Source organism: Biomphalaria glabrata, chromosome 9, assembly GCF_947242115.1.
Source record: "Biomphalaria glabrata chromosome 9, xgBioGlab47.1, whole genome shotgun sequence".
In the NCBI taxonomy this organism is placed as follows: Eukaryota; Metazoa; Mollusca; class Gastropoda; family Planorbidae; genus Biomphalaria; species Biomphalaria glabrata.
The window spans coordinates 18,233,293-18,254,890 of NC_074719.1; the positions used below are offsets into that span (position 1 = coordinate 18,233,293).

The following is a 21,598-nucleotide window of genomic DNA, read 5'->3' on the forward strand; positions in this document are numbered from 1 at the left end:
AAACGCATACCAACTCACTCTGTCAGTCTGTCTCTCTGGCAAAACGTTTGTACACATTATTTCCCCTACACCCAATGTCAGATTAAGCTGAAATTTCGCACAATTATTTCTTTTACCTGACAACACATGAGTCAATAAAAAAATCTAACCGATTAGTTAATTTACTATTGGTAATTAAGTATTTTGTTTGGTATCTTGAACAAGAGAAAGAAATCGTACTTGACATATGTTGTGGTATACGTTGAATTAGTCCCCTTGAGGACTCGTGAACCTTTAGAGAACATTTCTTTGTATGTATTTAAAAAAAGGCTCATGTAAACATTCACGAAGATACTCCTTTCTACCCTCCCCCTTTTCTAACTGTTCCAGACAAGTGATAGGGTCATAGCGCATTGAGAAAGCTAAAAGCTAAACAAAAACAATCGGCTTTGTTCCTGAGCATAAAAATTATATATGTGTCAGACGCGAATAGCCCAATTTTTCAGTAAAAGAAATTACAAAAGGCATTTCTCTATCGAAGAAGTTACGAAGGCTATATAATATACAACCACAGACCTATATATACAATAAATATAGTTTTTTTTATTTCTAGTTACGATTTATTTAGGTAGGTGCTGTTTTACTATTATATACCAAGTATTAGAGTTTAGAAAAACCCAGGTTCGTTTCTTGTGCAACGTGATTAGCTAACACCGCATATCATCTCTCCATTAGTATATTTAAATCTATAATCTAATTCTAGTCTAGATGACTAGATCTATATATACAAATCGAATAGATCTAGTAATAGTATAGATTCTATCTTGAGACTAGATTGCCTATGCATATAGTCAGTTTTTATTAGAATAAAGTCTAGATATTACTAAAGACTAAAGTTTATATGACATAGATCTAATAATACTGTAATACATTTACTATACTCTAAGCTTAATATACTAGACTAGAGATCTAGGCCTTTCTTAAATAAAAATTAAATATTTCGGCATTAATGGTCCACTGCATCAGTAGATTAAAGATTTTCTGATAGGGAGAGAACAAACTGTAATAATAATTGGCTCTAAATCAACACCGATAACAGCAAACTCAGTTGTACCTCAAGGAACAGTCTTGGGTCCACTACTATTTTTAATTTACATACATGATTTACCAAATTGCATTACTTCAGGAACAAAAGTTAGATTATTTGCAGATGATTGCATAATATATAGAGCAATAAAAACAACACAAGACACAGATATTTTACAAAGAGAATTAGATGAATTACAGAAATGGGAATCAAATTGGAGCATGTCTTTCCACCCAAAAAAATGTCAGTTGTTAAGAGTAACAAAAAAACTAAAACAAATTAATTCCACTTATCTTATTCATGGCAAACCAGTAACACAGACTAAAAACGCAAAATACCTAGCTAGAGGTGTTATAATAAATGAAAAACTGTCATGGAATCCACATATTGATGAAACTATAAAAAAATCAAACAAAGCATTAGGATTTATTAAAAGAAATTTCTATAAATCAAATAAGAACATAAAACTAAAATGTTATTTAACCTTGGTTAGGCCAATAATAGAATATGCATTCTCCGTTTGGGACCCCTCAACTCAAGAAAACATTAAGAAACTGGAACAGACACAAAATAGAGCAGTGAGATTCATAACAAACGAATATTCACATTAGACTAGAGTAACACCTTTAGTAAAATCACTAAATTTAGAAAGCCTTCAGGACAGAAGACTCAAAGGTAATGTAGCAATTATACATAAAACACTGAACCATAATCTTCAAATACAAAAACAAAATTTAATAAAATACTCTGAAAGACACAAAGATAAAGGCACATTCCTCGTTCCATATGCTAGGACAAATTTGTACAAATACTCCTTCTTCCCTAGTGCTATTAGAGCATGGAATGGGTTGCCTGAGCTAGCCAGGAAAACCAGTGACTTGGCAGAATTTAGGTCATTGGTTAATATGAATGACTAAATGCATGACGCGTAGGACGTAATCATCTTCTTTTTTGAAGTAACGTCTGTATTATATAAGATAAGATATCTATAGATCTATCTTTAATCTAGTCAATATATATCTATACAATAATCATTATAATACTTCTACTTATTTAATAAGTAAATTCTTAGACTTTGATCTATTATAGTTTATATGTAGATTTACTTTTCAATGCCTAGACCTAATAATAAAATTGCTAATGATATGTCTAATGACTGATTATTTTATTATTTTTTTTTATAGTAATAGGCCTACTAAATCTAGGTCTAGACTCTACTTAAATTTAGTCTAAAATAATGACTGTCTAAGACTCTAAATGATTGAGACTTTCACATATAGGTGTTGTTAATAATACGTCATGTCGGCTGAAAGTAAGCTGTATACAAAGTATACATATATAAAGTGATTTTTTTTTTTGTAAAAAAATAGATGATGTACTTAGTGATAGATTGCCTAACTTTCAACTACTAATAAATTAACAATTAACGTTGAAATACAAGAAAAGTAATAATTTTTCCCGACATTGAAAAAGGTGCCGGTACCCCGTACCGGTGCGTACCGTCACAAAAATATATGTATATCTCAATCTTCTTTCATTTAATTTTTTTTGCGGGGTTATTGCTACTTAATACATTGATACCGGATCGATTCATATAGGGCCTAAGTATACAAGCAGGATCTCGAGCATTGGATAAATTTATTTTTTTAAATACAAAGTTTTATGGAATAGGCAATATATTAGTTGCTTGAAGTTTGTAACTTCTTAAATTCAGGCTAAAAATATCGAAGCCTACATTTTTACTCATTGCAAAACAATTAGAAGAGATGGACTGACTCATAGTGTAGGGCCTACCTTGTGTAAATTTGCAAAAACACAAACTCTCTTTGTAAACTTATCAGTTAGACTTTCAAAACTATTAAAAATACAAAAAAAAAACTTAGTGATTATTTTTACTGTATAATTCTATTATTATTCCTTTTTAGAAGAAATCAGGTATACCCATTAGGAGAAAAAACCACCCCTTTACACAAGAAAAATTTTAGAAACTAGAACAGACACAAAATAAACAGTGACATTCATAACAAAATAATATTCAAAATTGATAAGAGTAACACCTTTTTAATTAATCATTTAAAGTTTAAAATCACTGCAATTTTTTTTTCAACAATTATTTTGTGTATGAAATTGTGTATCTGAAAATGTCGGGTACTTGAAATAAGCTAGTCCTAAAAAAACAACACAGATCTTGGGTAAAATACTCATCAAATAAAGTACTGTAAATGTGTAGTTTCATGCGCTAGTTTCAGGTCTTTTATTTTTATAGCCTCTATCGGGTTATATCCCAACTACCCGTATTTTTGTGCTGAATTTTTTTCTCTATCAGGCACACTTAAAATTATAGCATAATAATATTAGTTTAATTTAAAAAGAGAACTGAAAAATGCAAAGATATATAAGGAAAAAAAGCAACTTCCGGCCCAATTTGTGATTCAACTTTTTAATCAAAGAAACGAAACGGACTAGTCCAACATAGCCCATTGGTAAAAATATTTTCAGAGTTCAAAATTGTGTCCACAGCTAATTGTAATCAACAGATGCACCAAGTAGTCAATCATCAAAGTAAAAATATTTGTAATATTATTCAATTACATCTAACTACTCGTATTAAAATAGTTCATAATTTATATTTTGAGGAAAATATTATGTTTAATTGTTATTTAAAAACACGTAGCGGGCTGGATAAAATATTTCTGCGGGCCGGAGTTGGGACGCTGGCCGTAGTTCGCCCATCTAGTATGTCTTGGTGTGTCTGGTCTTTTTGTGAGAGTAAGGGCTAGACTGGAGTGAAAAGTTCCGCTCCTTTAAAGTTCAGACTCGGGTCATTTTAAGTTTGAAATTATTCCGCCCTCTTGTGACGATAGTTGGCTCATCGTTAAAGACGAGGACTACTTTCGACTACTCTCGGTGCACATGACTCAGTGAAGGGGTGGGAACAAAAATTCCTCGAAGAACTACAAGGAAAATTGAATTGTTATCGTGGGCCGCATGTATTATATAATATCGTGGGCTGCATGTATTATATAATATCGTGGGCTGCATGTATTATATAATATCGTGGGCTGCATGTATTATATAATATCGTGGGCTGCATGTATTATATAATATCGTGGGCCGCATGTATTATATAATATCGTGGGCTGCATGTATTATATAATATTGTGGGCTGCATGTATTATATAATATCGTGGGCTGCATGTATTATATAATATCGTGGGCTGCATGTTTTATATAATATCGTGGGCTGCATGTATTATATAATATCGTGGGCTGCATGTATTATATAATATCGTGGGCCGCATGTATTATATAATATCGTGGGCCGCATGTATTATATAATATCGTGGGCTGCATCTATTATATAATATCGTGGGTCGCATGTATTATATAATATCGTGGACCGCATGCATTATATAATATCGTGGGCCGCATGTATTATATAATATCGTGGGCTGCATGTATTATATAATATCGTGGGCTGCATGTATTATATAATATCGTGGGCTGCATGTATTATAATAATATCGTGGGCCGCATGTATTATATAGTATCGTGGGCGCATGTTTCATATTGTATGTCTATTAATTGCAATTTATGGAATATGAAAATATAAAATGATAATAAATTAACTTTGTACTTTTTGTTTCCCGAGTATTGCTACTCTGTCCAAACGTGTGTAAATTGCATGTAGAAGAGACGCTGGTTTGTAGAGTGAAATATTTTAAGGATTTTCCCTCCATAATTTCAACCTGTTCCTAGTTTTCCTTGGTTAGCTTCTCTAACAAGGGCCGGCCTTAAACATAATCAAACTAGGCAGCCGCCTAGGGCCTCCGATTGGTGGGGGCCTCGCACAGGAGTAAACCTTTTTGGAGAAAAAAGCAAAAATGCAAAACATAGCAGAACTCTAGGACTCGTTTAATAGCCTAGTTCTAATTGAGTCTGGGATTCAAGATGCCATACTGAACGCGCTATATGAATTTATTTTATTTGTTAATTTAGATATAGATGCAGGAAAGCTTTAATTCGTTGCGTAATTTTATGTTTCGGTCATTCTATTAGCGACTTTCTTAAGGAGAAAATACGCTATTATTTTATTTCATTTAAGGCCACCTACTTCACTTCGTCTAGGGCACGAGGCCCTCATCTGATCATGAATGCTCTAAATATATATTTGTTTTTAGATTGAATCATCGCATTGGTTTCATTTCTACAGAGTGAAGCTATGAACTAAAGTTCTCGTATCATCTTTCTCCAACCTGCATCGCATTCAAGTGAGAAACATATAAGTGGCTCATTGTAGCATGACCACTCTGACCTCTCTGAGAGTGAAGTCACAATGTGGACAATAAGCAATCTCTGGACTGATGGTAACACTGAAGTGTTTAAAACAAGATAATTTGCTTCAGTAAATCTACATTCCATTTGTTCAAGTGTAGGTCATTTGTGATACCGAATGTCAGATGTCGTCTGAGATTTATTGTGTTACATTCGTGGTCTGCTACACATATCACCTATCATGTGACCAATGGCACCTGTTTCTCAGCTTTTAACATACACTGGGATCTATATTTGGTTACGTGAGTTCTAAAAGTCAATAATTCTTAAAGTATCTATTATATCTTGGAAGTGAATATTTTCTCTATTTTTGCAAAGATTTTTTATTAAAATTCAAAAGATGGCTTCCTTTTTAATTTTTTTTTAAAATCCTTATGTTATTTATAACTGCTGACTAGAACTAATCTTAGTTGCGTTCCGGGTTGTCTGTGTGTGTGTGTGTTGTTGTTGTTTTTGTTTTGGTAATACTGTTTTGATTTTTTAAAGATTTCTTCATCCCCTTAAAACAAGTGATTTGTACAAACTGCGGGACGTCGCGGAAAACTTTGTGTCCTTTGAAAACCTTGAGAAACAAAAAAGGGGGGGGGGGAGGAACAAAACAATGTGCTCGTAAAGAGCCTTGTGGCTGATTCATTCTATCAAATCATTAAATACCAGGACATTCAAGAGCTCTATTCCACACCATTGTCTGATAAAGTTATCATAACAGATCACATTACATACATAATATATTTCCTTATGGATAATAAAGATTATTGTTATTATTATCTTATCTTATCTTATATGATACAGACGTTACTTCAAAAAAAGAAGATGATTACGTCCTACGCATCATGCATTTAGTCATGCATATTAACCAATGACCTAAACTCCGCCAAGTCACTGGTTTTTCTGGCTGCTCTATTATTATTATTATTATTATTATTATTATTACATGTTTCCATTTCCCACATATAAAAATCAATAATTGTTTAAATATACTTTTTTTTGTATTACGTCAGTCAATTTCCCCCCTTCTTCTCACTCACCCACACGTAATAGTTTTACATTTTTAAAGCACTACAAATAATTTAATACATTAAGTGTTAATTTAAATTTAAAACAACAATGTTTAAATATAAATAAAATAAAAGGATTACATAAAAACGTATGTTTTTTTTTAATATACACTTAAAAAGTAAATGTATGGTTTTTAATTAATATGAATTTACAGTCCAGACATGTAAACATAGTATCTACAAATAGTAGCTATTTACATGAAAAGAAGATATAATAATTACGAACTAAAACACGTAATTTATTGATAGTGTATTGGATTTGAAAATCATAATCCCCTTATAACCGAACCGATGAATTTAACAAAAATACCAATGATTTTATGGGTACACATTCCCACATTGTGACCTCAAGATTTACTTATACCTTGGCGCCTAGATTCAACAAAAGTACATGAGAATATTCTGAGTATCTGGGTAAGCACTCAAATTGTCCCTCACAAATAGAAACATTTGATTTTTCCTTGTTCATTGTCCACTTATCAGAATCCCCGTTGGGTGCACCCCTGTGGCCCGTTGGGTGCACCCCTGTGGCCCGTTGAAAACATAGGGTTAGGTGTAGGCTACTGAAACAGCAGCATTAGATCTATGTCCAGGAAGTACACGTTTGAGTCACAATTCACGTCAATGGATTCTCCCAATGCATGAAGACCATTCATTCAGTAGCCAAGTGCTTAACATCACCATACTTAGCTTAAGTTATTCTCAAACTGTTGCTTTTATTAACTCATATATGTGGTGTACATTAACGAATAAAGTGACTTTGTTCTGTAAAAATCTGCAATTCGACAACATTTCATTATACATTATTACAGAATGAACTTAATTTACAAGAACAAATCTTTCAAAAAATAGAACATTTAATCATTCAGAGAGGGAATTAATCCATTGTTACATTTGCTCTCAATGGTGTGAGACCCACTAATCTTCAGAACGACGCTTGGGTATAAATGTGTATAAATATAAGCCATGCACTCAGACACAAGACAAAACAAAAAGAAACAGACGTTTTATATGTCAGTGATCTACTTGCATTTTTTAATTGTGTTCCCCCTGTGTTGTCTTTCAAGGCCGACAGTAACAAGTAAGTTTGTTGACTCATTGCTACTTTGTAGATGTAATTAATACAAATTCTTCTCCAGGAAAAATTAAAAAAAAGGGGGGGGGGCGGATTTTTTAAAGCTGGAGTATGATTTGGTTAAACGCGTTTTAATAGGAGCATATTTGTTGAGCTTTGACTTAAAAAAAAAATGAATGAAGATAATCATCGTGTGCGGAAAATGGAAGTAGGAAGGTCACTGGCGTGGATGGACCACGCCCCATTTTGTTTCTCTTTGCGAAGCACGATGATTAAACACTGGCGAATCCAGGGGGGGGGGCGGTGGGGGCTAGGGTTAGGGTTGTCCGCCCAGGACAAATTTTAGTAAAGAAATCACACAATTTGTATACGAATTTATTACTTATGTTAATAATATATACTAATTATTTATATTTCAATCTATTTTTAGATTATTTTGCCCCCCTCCCTCTAAAAATAGTATGTTGGCAGATTTGGTGATATTTCTATTACGTTTATACATAGGAGGTTTAGGGTTTACTGGGTGTTAGAGTTTACTGGGTGTTAGGGTTTACTGGGTGTTAGAGTTTACTGGGTGTTAGGGTTTACTGGGCGTTAGGGTTTGGAAAAAAAAAACTCCCCCTCTCCAAAGTTCTGGATCCGCTATTTCGTTGATATGTAGTGGTGTTGCAACCATGGCTCAAAGGTGCTCAATGCGCCCTGGCTCATGACCAATAGGATCCCCACAAGGGCTCTTAAAAAAAGAAAAAAAAGTATTTTGAAATTTTAAAAGCATCAAATAGTTACATAATTGTTCTTATCCTTCAGTGTGTGTTTATCCGTTTTTTATTTATAGACATTACCTGGACTGGAATTTGTTTGCAATTACTCACTAGTTCACTCGGTTAGGTTTTTGTCACACTCAATCTAACGTGTGTGTGTGTGGGGGGGGGGTTAGTGCTGGACACTATATTTTCTTCAAGCCGGGTCACCGGGTACCTTGCTAAGCTACTGTTGGTTGATATGTGAAGGCAGTGACGCAGCGACCCTTGTACGAAGGGGTTCATTGCGCCCGGGCACAAGACTAATGGGGGCCCACAGGGGCATTTTTGTCACTCATTCTCTAATTTTCTTCATTGGAGGAAGGTCACTGTAATATTATTGAACCCGGACCTGATGGGTAACTTGCAACGCTATGGCTTGCATGTGTGTGTGTCTGTGTGTGTGTAAAGTGGTAGTTTGAAAAATGTCACGTGATGTGGCTGTAACGAGCATGTGAACCAATTAGGCCTACTTTATGGAAAGTAAACTATGTCATGCAGATGAGTTTATATCAGGTTGAATGTGAAACTGCTTCATGGAAAGTAAACTATGTCATGCAGATGAGTTTATATCAGGTTGAATGTGAAACTGCTTCATGGAAAGTAAACTATGTCATGCAGATGAGTTTATATCAGGTTGAATGTGAAACTACCTTATGGAAAGTAAACTATGTCATGCAGATGAGTTTATATCAGGTTGAATGTGAAACTGCTTCATGGAAAGTAAACTATGTCATGCAGATGAGTTTATATCAGGTTGAATGTGAAACTGCTTCATGGAAAGTAAACTATGTCATGCAGATGAGTTTATATCAGGTTGAATGTGAAACTGCTTCATGGAAAGTAAACTATGTCATGCAGATGAGTTTATATCAGGTTGAATGTGAAACTGCTTCATGGAAAGTAAACTATGTCATGCAGATGAGTTTATATCAGGTTGAATGTGAAACTGCTTCATGGAAAGTAAACTATGTCATGCAGATGAGTTTATATCAGGTTGAATGTGAAACTGCTTCATGGAAAGTAAACTATGTCATGCAGATGAGTTTATATCAGGCTGAATGTGAAACTGCTTCATGGAAAGTAAACTATGTCATGCAGATGAGTTTATATCAGGCTGAATGTGAAACTGCTTCATGGAAAGTAAACTATGTCATGCAGATGAGTTTATATCAGGTTGAATGTGAAACTGCTTCATGGAAAGTAAACTATGTCATGCAGATGAGTTTATATCAGGTTGAATGTGAAACTGCTTCATGGAAAGTAAACTATGTCATGCAGATGAGTTTATATCAGGTTGAATGTGAAACTGCTTCATGGAAAGTAAACTATGTCATGCAGATGAGTTTATATCAGGCTGAATGTGAAACTGCTTCATGGAAAGTAAACTATGTCATGCAGATGAGTTTATATCAGGTTGAATGTGAAACTGCTTCATGGAAAGTAAACTATGTCATGCAGATGAGTTTATATCAGGCTGAATGTGAAACTGCTTTAGCCGCTTGCGGAGGAGAATGGAGACCAGGGTGCATTATGCAACCTTTCTATTATCCGATATAATGTTCTATTTAGGTCTGACTGGCTTGACCTTTGCCCCGACCCGACATGATGGGGTACGTGTACCTGACAATACATTCATTTGACGCCGTTCTCCTCCCCGCTCTTTGTGTCTCTCTCACTTTACAATGTGCCAGAGAGCAGCCGCACCCAGGCGTGGCACAGTAGAAATAAAAAAAACAAGAAGATGCAGAGAAATGTCCTTATTATATAGACCAGTGATTCTCAGTCTGATGCGGTTGCTCATATTTTGGATTTTTTTTCCCTGAAGATTTCCATTTGTGTCATGCATAGATGTTAACATTCCCAGTCACTTGGAAGATAAAACACCTTAAAATAGAATAGTTTCATCCAAAGTAAAATGTAATGAAAACTGAATACAGGAGCAACGGAGGCGGCCTTAGCAGTGTTCGGGGTAGTGGGCAAGTATTATATTCGGGCCTAACTCTAACAAAAACAAAATTACCATGCGGGGGTCATTCGTGGTAATTGATATAGATGCTGAAAAGGCTTAAAAACTTTCAGTTACCAGTCGTTTAGAAGTACTGTTTGAGAATAAGTCCAGCACATTGTCAGTCTATAGCGTACTAGTATGGTAAATTAGAATGCATGGCAGAGGCTCCTTGTATTCATTCTATGAACTGATGGTGTCCAAAGAATCTCAACATCGTTGGGCCTCCCAAAATGCCGCCTCTGGGAGCAAAGACAAGGAAAACAAGTCTCTCTATGACCTATAAGGTGAATAAAGATATAGAATCATAGACGGCCATACTCTTGCTTTAACTGTTTGTCACGTTTCCGGGCAATCAACTGACCTCCCGGATACACTTAATGTTATGCAAACTCATAAAGATATTGATCAGTGAAAGTTCTTTTAAAACATCACACATTCAAAGGTCAGCGCCCTCCGAAAGCCGGATAAAAGAAAAAGAAACAGGATACTCAGATCCTTGACAGAATTTGTGACTCAAGACACTCGGATAGTAGACAGTTGATGTGACTCGAGACACTCGAATAGTAGACAGATGCTATGAACCAAGACACTAAGACCTTAGACGGTGACCCGACAAAATAGCGCGGACAAAACAGCGCCGACAAAATAGCGCGATATTTCCCGACTAAATAGCGCGGACTTATATATGATGTTTATAAAAGTACCGGATTATTAGTAATTTTAATGTCCTGAGCAGAATTTTTGTTGATGTCTCTTTTTCAATATTAATAGATCTGAAAGTATGCCATATTTGCAGAGAACGAGAATACTTTAAATTTTAAATCATTTCTCTTTTTCACAAATGTTTAAAATGCATGACTTGCTACAAAAAAAAGGATTTTGAAATGTGCTGACCCCGTTCAAGCTGTGATGGAATTTCTACGTGACATTTCCTAAAATTTAAATTTGTGATAAAGTTTGTGTGTATAAATCTGACAAGTATCTTTGCTTGTTTTCAAAGTACACTTAAGGTAAGCACTCAACGAAAGGCAGGAGGTAACAATAAACTAGGTATTTATTTACAGTACAAACAGGCATGGACTTCAGCCATCTACTCCCAGAATGTCCTATCTCAAGTGACACCAGTCCTTTCCTACCTAAATACCAATACAGACCACCGACACACTTCCCAGTGCCGCCCCAGGTCCTCAACACACTTCATAGATAGCACACAGTACTTTCTCTCGAGTCAAGGCAGCTTAGACTTCCATCACTTTAGCCAGATCCACAACAGTCCTTCTTCCTGTCTAAACATGTCTTCTACAACTTGTGTTGAAGGGCGCTCTGGTGCGCACCATCAGTGTGGCGAGGGAGCGGAGTTACAACAATATTTTTGTTTTAAGATATCGAAATTATTTCCTGCCAAATGACTGAAAAATAATGATAACATTATAACAAGAAAATATTGGCTCTATTCAAATTTTACGATATCTAAAGTACTTCTTTCAAAATGACTGAGATTTATTTTTTCAGCGTTATTTTGTCGGCGCTATTTTGTCCGCGCTATTTTGTCCGCGCTATTTTAATGGGGTACTACCCTAGACAGATCCTATGACCCGTGACTCAAGACTTTTTTTCTTCATAGCACTTAAATGCCGGGGTAAAACAAAACTACACACAATCGCTGCTATTGAAAGATTGTAATTCGATCCCTACCCGGATTAAGAGATATTTAGAAAAAAAAAACAACTTTTCAAGGTCACATAAAAATAGAAAACTGCATTGTTGCCATAATATTACGTTGTTCTCAACAGTTACCTTACGCTAATCTGGAAGTATAAAGTATTTGCGTATTGTAATAGGTGGACCGGACAAAACAAAAGGGGTTGGGGGGGGGACCCTATACTGTTTTATTAACGTGATGTTGGCTGGGAGAATAGAAGGGAGCTTTAAAAAAAGAAGGAGGGGGGCTTGAGTGGTCAGTTTACGTTGCTATACACAAACAAACTTTGTGAGAACTTGCCTGGACATAGATCTAGCCGTTTTAGTTTGACCTACGAAAAATGATAATATTTTTGTTTTAAGTTTTGTAATATTGGCTTAAGCTGGAAGAGTATTATTATACAAACAAGGAGGTCATATTTTGTTGTATGTCCGAGTGTCTAATGGAAGTAAATAGTGTAACAGCAGGAACCTTTTCCTACTTCATCTAGTCATTAATTCAGTAACAAATATTCAATTGAACTTTTATAGTTTTTTGTTTTATTCACTCTTATATTACATATACAAGGTCACATACAAATAGAAACTGCAAATGGATGGCTGCTTGTATGACAACTTTTGAGAACCACTGCAATAGAAATAAGAAAGGCAGTTTCGCTTATCCAAATAAAGTGCATGGAAACGAACAGAAACTGATGACTTTTACATCATCTGCCCTATTTGCATGTAAATATAATTCAATCGAGTGATCGCTCTAAAAACTAAACGAATCGTCTGTAATGGGAACTTTCTTCCATTTAATTATATCGTAACTTTGTATATATATATTTATATTTATATATAGTGAGAAATTTAAGAGAAACACATTTTCTGGTCTCAAAAAGCCAATGAATTTTTTGACAAGGTCGCATACACTTCCCCTCGCCCCGCCCCCACCCCTCTTTCCCCTTCTATTGTTGAAAAAAAAACTTTCGAAAGATTAAATTTTTTTTTTCAATTTCTCAAAAACAAACTATGCCAATTGTATGAGTTAGAAGCACGCTGTTCTCTCAAACCCTCTACTTGATAAAGTGTTTTGGTGCCCATCCTTGCAGCTTACCCGTTACGCTCTCTGATTACTGGTCTCTTCATTTCTGCCATTTCTCTCATTCTAAAGCCTCCCCCACTTTAGTAGTTCATCTACATTCACACACATACACATAGATAGAAACACAATTACATGTATATAAACACACATTCATTTACAGACATTCACACACACATTGAAACAAACACAAACACATATGTTGAAACACACACAACGGTCACAACCACAAATAGTCAAACACACACACACACACACATTCTAACACACATATGTTGGTGACGACCATCCCTTCTTTGTCTTTTTTTATTTGTTTTTTCCTTTCATTTTTTGTTTCTAATGACGCCAGACTTGGATCACCCCTTATTACTTTTGTTACTGTGACTTGAAAGATTATCTCAGAAGTTAGGGTTATACAAAAACCACTAAAGCAAGGCCGTAGAAAAGTCTCATTTTACCTGTCCGAGTCCAAAACTTAAAGAATGGTTGGAGTTGAACTGGGGAGAGGGGGGACGACTTGATGCAGGTGAATTCTTCAGTCCTAAGTTATGATCCTACCAACACACACGGCCATGAGTAATAATTCTCTATGAATGCCAGGTGGCGGTGGAGTTGTCAAGAGAGAAGAAAACGAAACTAGGGAGGTTGCATTGTGGGTCAAGTACGTCACATCCTCTTTACATTTCTGAGCTGTGGTAGTGGTAAGGTTTAAAGTGATTTAAAGTGATAGATCACGTCTGCCATATATGTGGAGCTCTTTAAATAAAATATATTTGTCACGTTCTTCATTCATATATATTTTGTTGAGTTTTAATTTTTTAAAGCCTGTTTAACTTGTACTTTTATTCTGAGAAGTAGTACAATCAGGTAGATGGTCTTAGTAATCGAACAGGTTAGTTGGTTATGGAGGGAAAATGCTTTTATAAAAGAAAAATTTCGTTATTATCAATATCTATTTATAATCTATCTATCTATCTATCTATCTATCTATCTATCTATCTATCTATCTATCTATCTATCTATCTATCTATCTATCTATCTATCTATCTATCTATCTATCTAATCTATCTATCTATCTATCTATCTATCTATCTATCTATCTATCTATCTATCTATCTATCTATCTATCTATCTATCTATCTATCTATTTGCCACCCCCACTCCCCCACCAAATCGACCAACAGGGGTACGACATAATATAAAGATTGGTTAAAATATCAACAACAAGTTTTAATCACATAGATATTTAATTGATGTTAATAATTCTGTTAACAAGCTGTGATTTCTACAAATAAATTGGGCCGCCCCCTCCCACTCGAAAGTTTATGGTGGGGGGCGGGATTGATGCCATCGCCCCCTCTCCACGCCACCAAATCGGCGATCGTCCCTACCGCCCCCTGGGTCCGCCAGTGCATCCATCTATCCATCCATCCATCTATCTATCTACTTAATTTATCTACCACCTAACTTCCTACATACCCACCTACAAAATTTATTAAAAACAAAATGTAGTAGCTAGACAGGCATAAGAAAACGTCTCTCTATAGATGTCAATAATGTTTTGAATCTGTTCCTCTGCTGTGTTTACTCTTTTCATTTTCATTTTGCAGTTCGATTTAATGTTATGGGAGAGTTTTTCAAAAATCTTTTTTTTTGGTTTTATGGGCGCCTGCGCATTTTCCGTACATACTAACCGCAGGAGCTCAACTCTGCTACACCTCTATGTTAGAATATTTGTTTGCTATAGCAGGTAGAGCCACTATTGTATTCCTGTTTTCTGTCTGTCACTTTAATTTAATTACAAAGAAAAAACAAAACAGAAAAGGTGCTATGCTATTCAAAAACTGAATTCACTTTGATCTACATTGTTCTCGAAATAGTTTCAATGTTTATGTTTAATATTTATACAAAGCTTGCATCGTCGTGCACCCTAGACACTGTGTTTACTTCAAAGTAATTCATTCGTGATATTTTAAATAGTATTGCGATCTCCAGACACAGGACATGTGGACGTGTTACGCAAAGTAACTAGGAACGTAGACACTAAGGTCTCAAGAAGTATACAAGGAAACCTAATAGAAGCGTAGGAAAAAAAGGCCCATAAAGACTACAGAAAGGCCACATAAAGACAGCAAAAAGACGATAAAAAAGCCACAGAAAGACTACAAAAAGACTACAGAAAAGCCACACACAGACAACAACAAAAACACAGAAAGGCCACATAAAGACTACAAAAAGACGATAAAAGGGCCACAGAAAGACTACAAAAAGACTACAGAAAAGCCACATACAGACAACAAAACAAAAAAAAAACACAGAAAGGCCACATAAAGACTACAAAAAGACGATAAAAGGGCCACAGAAAGACTACAAAAAGACTACAGAAAGGCCACAGAAAGACTACAAAAAGACTACAGAAAGGCCACAGAAAGACTACAAAAAGACTACAGAAAGGCCACATAAAGACTACAAAAAGACGACAGAAAGGCCACAGAAAGACTACAAAAAGACGACAGAAAGGCCACATAAAGACTACAAAAAGACGACAGAAAGGCCACATAAAGACTACAAAAAGACTACAGAAAAGCCACATTAAGATCACTAAAGTTCGTAGACTACAAAAACAGATGGCTTTTTTTTTGTGACGGTACGCAAGGCATCATGCTTTAAAAACAACAAATTTCTGAATTGACTTGTGACACGCGTATCAAAAAGTTTAAAGGTCCTTTAGAATAGACACTGCAAAGATGAAAACACTAGATTTATAACAATTTAAATTTAAACATTTCTAGATCATACTGATATGAAACATTTGTACACAGTTGTAGGCCTATAGGTCGAAATTAAGACCCAAACCAAACATCACGTACAAACCATGGTTTTATATGTTTGGGATCTTTCCAAACATCTTAGCCCAAACATCCCTCAGGGCGGCAGAGGATGACTGAGGACGCGATTTGAACCCGGGACCTTCGAAACGACAGTCCAGAGTGCATACCATTCAACCAGAACTAATTTTCAGAAAATATCATTTTCAAGAACACAAACTTTGTATTTTTGTTTGCTTTAAACGCAGAAAGCTACTTATATGTCGGTTTTTTTTTTCTATTATCATTTTCTACCCAAGCTTTGTGCGGCGTGACAGTGTGACAACATTAAAGGTCCTACAAAACAGAATGCCTCAATGAAGTGTATAAGCTTTGAACCGTATCACTGATAAATGTAGGCTATGTGGTAGACCGCTTGGAAATTGCATACCTCATGGACACACACATAGACTGTTAGACAAACACACACTTAAACTGTTAGACACACACACACACACATAGACTGTTAGACAAACACACACATAAACTGTTAGACACACATACACACACGTTGTATAGTTCCTGTTTTTTTTTTCATTATTTTTATTTTTATATCAGTCAAAAGGGAAGGGGCGTTAAGAAGGGATTAGGGTTCCCGCCAGTAAAATGAGGTCATATAAGAAACTCCCTTTCCGAGGCTTGAGAAATATAAGGTAGGCCTATCACTGCAAATATTATAAACGTCACGCCGGAATTGAGTGTATGTGTGTGTGTTGTACGGTGTGAGGGTAAATGTTTTCATTGATGAATATGTAGGCTGATGATAAGATCAACTGAATGAGAGAGGCGACGCGAGACAGCCAATCAGAGTCGTATGGTACTTTTAACTTTTGTGATCGAACAGGCAGGGGAGCGTAATCCTTAATAGTAGGTTCTCGAGTGTTGTTAATCGTCTCCCCTCTCGAGTGTTTGCCGGGTCTATTTATAGTGAAGTCTCCACGCCGAGAGCGCAAGAGAAGAGAGATTCACAGGAAGTTACAGAGACATTTCAAATTTTAAACTGTATTTATTCAATTCACAGTTTTGTTGTTTTTCTCTAGTCTAGATCTAGATTATATATTGAATAATCCATTTCATTTGCCAGACGGATAAAAGCGTATTCAATTTTTATATAGTGAGTATTCTCTGTAGTTTATATTATATATATATATATCTATATCTTAGACTATTTGATAATGAAACACATAATGTCTATTACTCTTCAATGAAACCATCAGGATACACCGTTACATGGAACATAGATTTATTCTAAGTCTGAGGCGTAGCAACCATGGCATAATTATATTAATTTAGGGTTACAGACATCCGGGTAAAGGAGGAAATGTCCTCAGCTTTTGGGGTCATTTCCTCTGGCCGGTAAATTATGAAAACGTCTTAATTCTATTAAGTTATTTAGTACCATTTCATCAATCAACTGTATTAATCTTTCATTACTTCTGCTTGTAACACTCTCATAAATACCACAGAAATCACATCTTAGTTTTTTAAAATTACGCCCACTTGCCCCTTTTTTGTGCTCCTTTGTAAGGGGTTTGTCTTCCTTTGTCAGGACGTGTCCATCTATTGTCCCCCTTTGTAAGGGGTTTGTCTTCCTTTGTCAGGATGTGTCCACATATTGTCCTCCTTTGTAAGGGGTTTGTCTTCCTTTGTCAGGTTGTGTCCACCTATTGTCCTCCTTTGTAAGGGGTTTGTCTTCCTTTGTCAGGTTGTGTCCACCTATTGTCCTACTTTGTAAGGGGTTTGTTTTCCTTTGTCAGGTTGTGTCCACCTATTGTCCTACTTTGTAAGGGGTTTGTCTTCCTTTGTCAGGTTGTGTCCACCTATTGTCCTACTTTGTAAGGGGTTTGTCTTCCTTTGTCAGGATGTGTCCATCTATTGTCCCCCTTTGTAAGGAGTTTGTCTTCCTTTGTCAGGCTGTGTCCACCTATTGTCCCCCTTTGTAAGGAGTTTGTCTTCCTTTGTCAGATTGTGTCCATCTATTGTCCTCCTTTATAAAACATTGTCCTTACATCTTATCTTATAAATTTTATTTTTCTGTTTTGAAGTGTCTCTAAATTGAGTGATGTTACTCATCATGATGTTACTCTCTAGCCCAATGGGAATATTCGTTAGTTATAAATCACATGGCTAGAGTCTGCGTCTTTTGTTGTTGTTGTTGTTGTTTCTTTCTAGTTTGTCTATGTTTTCTCGAGAAAGCATATTCTAGTATGGGTCTAATCATGGTTAAATAGAATTAAATTTTATGTACTAGTTTCATTTGTAAAATAAAAATATTTTAATAAACCTTTGTGAATTTGTGAAGCATAACAACTGCTCTAGCTAGTGATGTCTAATGTGAACAAAATCAAACACAGTTCTGCCTATATGAATTTGTCCTCACTATAGAATAGATATGGATACACCTTCTTACACCCGCCCTTAGGATATTTAATGGGAGTCTTGAAAGTGGTAGGCCTCTACTTATTCAAATGTATTCCTTCAAAAGATACAATCTTCCAGCCCAGAGGTGACGTCTAATTTCCAAACGGAAGAGAACGAGGAGGGTGGAATAAAACAATTAATCTTGGGGGAAAAGTCTCCAAGTGCAAAGACTTGATTTAAGAAAGTCTTTTTTTTTAAACCACTGAAAATATGAATAGACCCGAGGCCAGTGAAATGCCGACCTCTAATTACATCACGTGGTAACCTGCCGGGTCAGATTGAACTAATAAAAAACAAGTTTAATAAGGGAGAAAACCTCCTGTTCTACCTCATCTTGATTAATTGGCAGCCCAACCGAAGTTTGTGTACATTATTTGTGCACGTCTGTACCCGTTTATTTATTCTTTCGTTATCTTTTCTTTCCCTCTATCTCCTGGAGTATCTGTCATTCACTCACTCTTTTTTTTTTTATTATTTATAATTGAAGATTGAATGACTCTTGAAACATCTAATGTATATACGAGTTCGTTAAAGATGTTTTAAAGTTGTCAATTCATCTCCCCAACTGCAGCATAAGTTTATAATTTGATGGCGTCAGTTTATTCCTAGCCAGCCAGCAAGATTGTACAGTTCGATCTATTCTAGGTCTAGAAGCTGGTCTGTCTTTTGATGAGCTCACGATACGTCCCAGTACGTGTTGAAAGAAAACAATGATTGTTCTAGTCACGCCACTCTCTCGTTCAAGTATTTGCCCCAGAACAAAGTAGGTCCTGTTAAATAGGATGTCTAGCTCTCCACTTAGGCTACTTAATACAAGTATTTCAAGTTGTGGTTATGTATTGACCATGGATAGTCAGTGTTTTTCCTTTAATTCACTATCTTCTTACTTCACACGGCAGCCACGTGTCTGCGTAACTGTCTGGATGTTCAAACATGAAAACGTAAACAGTACAATGGTCCTGTTTAAATCAACGCACGCCCCTCTCCCCCCTTTTTACGCTTAGAAACACATGCACACATAAAATGGCATAGTTTGGAGGAGCGGTGGTGCGGACCGCACTGGGTGACTCCGACCCTGGCCTCGCTGCTGCACAAATGCACACATTTCTTAGGCGTAATTATGTTGTCTTTAAATTTAGTGTATTATTTTGATATTTCACTACAAATTTGTTACAAGTGACTTATTTTTCATCCTGACATATCAGACTTTGAAGTCGGTTTTGTCTTTTTTATTTTGGACACTGCTGCCAGACCACACAGTTTTACTTTTAAAAATAAATGTTAGTACCAAGTACAAAGTGCCCTTAACAAGTTTGGGAACCGATGCATTATGACTAAGAGATAATTCGAATAATGAATTAAAAAATCTGAGCTTGTCCTGGATTCAGACTCCAAATCCACTTTTTTATAACCAATCGCTTCAGAACTGTCATCTAGGCCTATTGGTCTTCTAGAGGTACTCTTATTAAAATTAGGTCTATAAGCCGGAGAGAACAGGATCTGATAAGTTTGTACTATGTCTTCTTTCCAAAAAATATTGGGTCGAAATAGCGAATAAAGAATAGTTGTTTTTTTTTTTTTTTTGTAAAATTAACCGCTTCGGTTTCAAGCCTGAAAGGTTGTGCTGAGTTGTTCTAGTCACAAGGAAAATAATAAACTGGTGATATGTTCGAATTTTTTTTTCGTCCATGGTAAACGTAAGAATTAGTGATGAATCAGCAGGTAGATCAATCAACCAGGGCCCTTTTATATCTATCTCTCTCTCTCTCTCTCTCTCTCACTATATATATAGATATGCCTAAGGGTTTTTCCTCAGGGTTATCTCTCGAAGCCGTTCCCATGTTTAGGTAGAGCTGCAAGGCAGCATAGATTTGAATCCAGAGTTTTCCTTCTCCTAGATGGGTAGCCAACAGTAGCTAAGGAGCCTCTCCTTACGAAGCTTACGGGTTTAGGCGCCAGTTACTCGCCTTCGCCCCTTGGTAAAAACAGTTTCATTGGACTCAATATTTGAGCCACACGTGAAGTCCAGGAGTTGGACTGGTTCTCAGAAGCTATTTGAGACGCATGCCATTCGGAAGCATTTTATAGGTAGTGGAGTGCTTATATCCATTACCACTTCCGGAAATGACAACCTTGCGGAACCTCAACCATTCATAGGGAAATTCTGTATATATACATTCTGTATATATATATACATGAATATACACATTTTTAATATTTTAAGTTGTTAAAATACTATTAATCTATTCTGACACAGATTTCTAACTATGATCTATTCTGACACAGATTTCTAACTATGTCCATTACATATACAGCGGAAAACTCATTTATTTTCATAAAAGTCGGTTTCACAAGTCACAGATTCGTGAAAAGTAGGCCCCTATTTATAATTATAATTTTTGGAACATCGGCACCATTTAGACCAGTGATTCCCAAAGTGGTCAATATAGACCCCCTGGGGTTTACGAAGACTTCCAATGGGTCTACGAGACAAAAAGTTTGAGAACAACTGATTTAGACCTTGTCGTGCCCTATAATCCCTGAAGGATTCCATTCTTCTCTGTAATTGGAAACGGGACGACAGAAACTTGACAAGTAACAGGAAGTTACACAATCAGCTTCTTTATCATTCAAATAGTTTGAAACTTGACAAGTTACACAATCAGCTTCTTTATCATTCAAATAGTTTGAGTTGAAAATGTAATATACAAAGGTCTAATTGTAAATAAATATTCCCCACCCCCAAATGATCTCAGTCTCTAGCAGTCAGACCCACTTTAAAACCCTCCCAGGATGTACATCGCCAAACAGAGTTTTGAGGTCATTCTGTTAAAGGTATTTACATAAAAAATACCAGAATGCAATAAACACATTATTTTCAAGGCAGTTGTGGTGAAGATTAACATCTAGAGCTACGCTTTCTTCAATGAAACCAACGTAGGCGTAAGGAAACGAAGTCATTGTCTTGTGTTTCAACCTCCAACAAAAACCCCATACAACCCTCCACTTAACACTCAGCCAACCACATCCAGTCTCAGCTAGTTAACCACATCCAGTCTCAGCTAGTTAACCACATCAGCTCTCAGCTAGTTAACCACATCAGCTCTCAGCTAGTTGTATAGCTAGCTTGTTAGCCATGTGAGCCGTAAAGATCTAAAATGTGAACTGGTTATTTATCTT

General features: G+C 35.9%; 1 protein-coding gene across 3 annotated transcripts in view; it reads left to right on the top strand.

Moving 5' to 3' along the window:
* Nucleotides 1–7,423: 7,423 nt before the first annotated feature.
* Nucleotides 7,424–21,598, top strand: part of LOC106074919 (prostaglandin G/H synthase 2-like) — a 31,509-nt gene continuing 17,334 nt past the window's right edge. The window contains exon 1 of one of the 3 annotated variants that reach the window (XM_013235810.2): nucleotides 7,424–7,540. The gene's annotated coding sequence lies outside the window, so the exon portion shown is untranslated. Of the gene's footprint in view, nucleotides 7,541–16,732; nucleotides 17,125–21,598 lie in introns of those variants that run through there. The other 2 variants (XM_056042050.1, XM_013235809.2) reach the window with 2 other exon arrangements.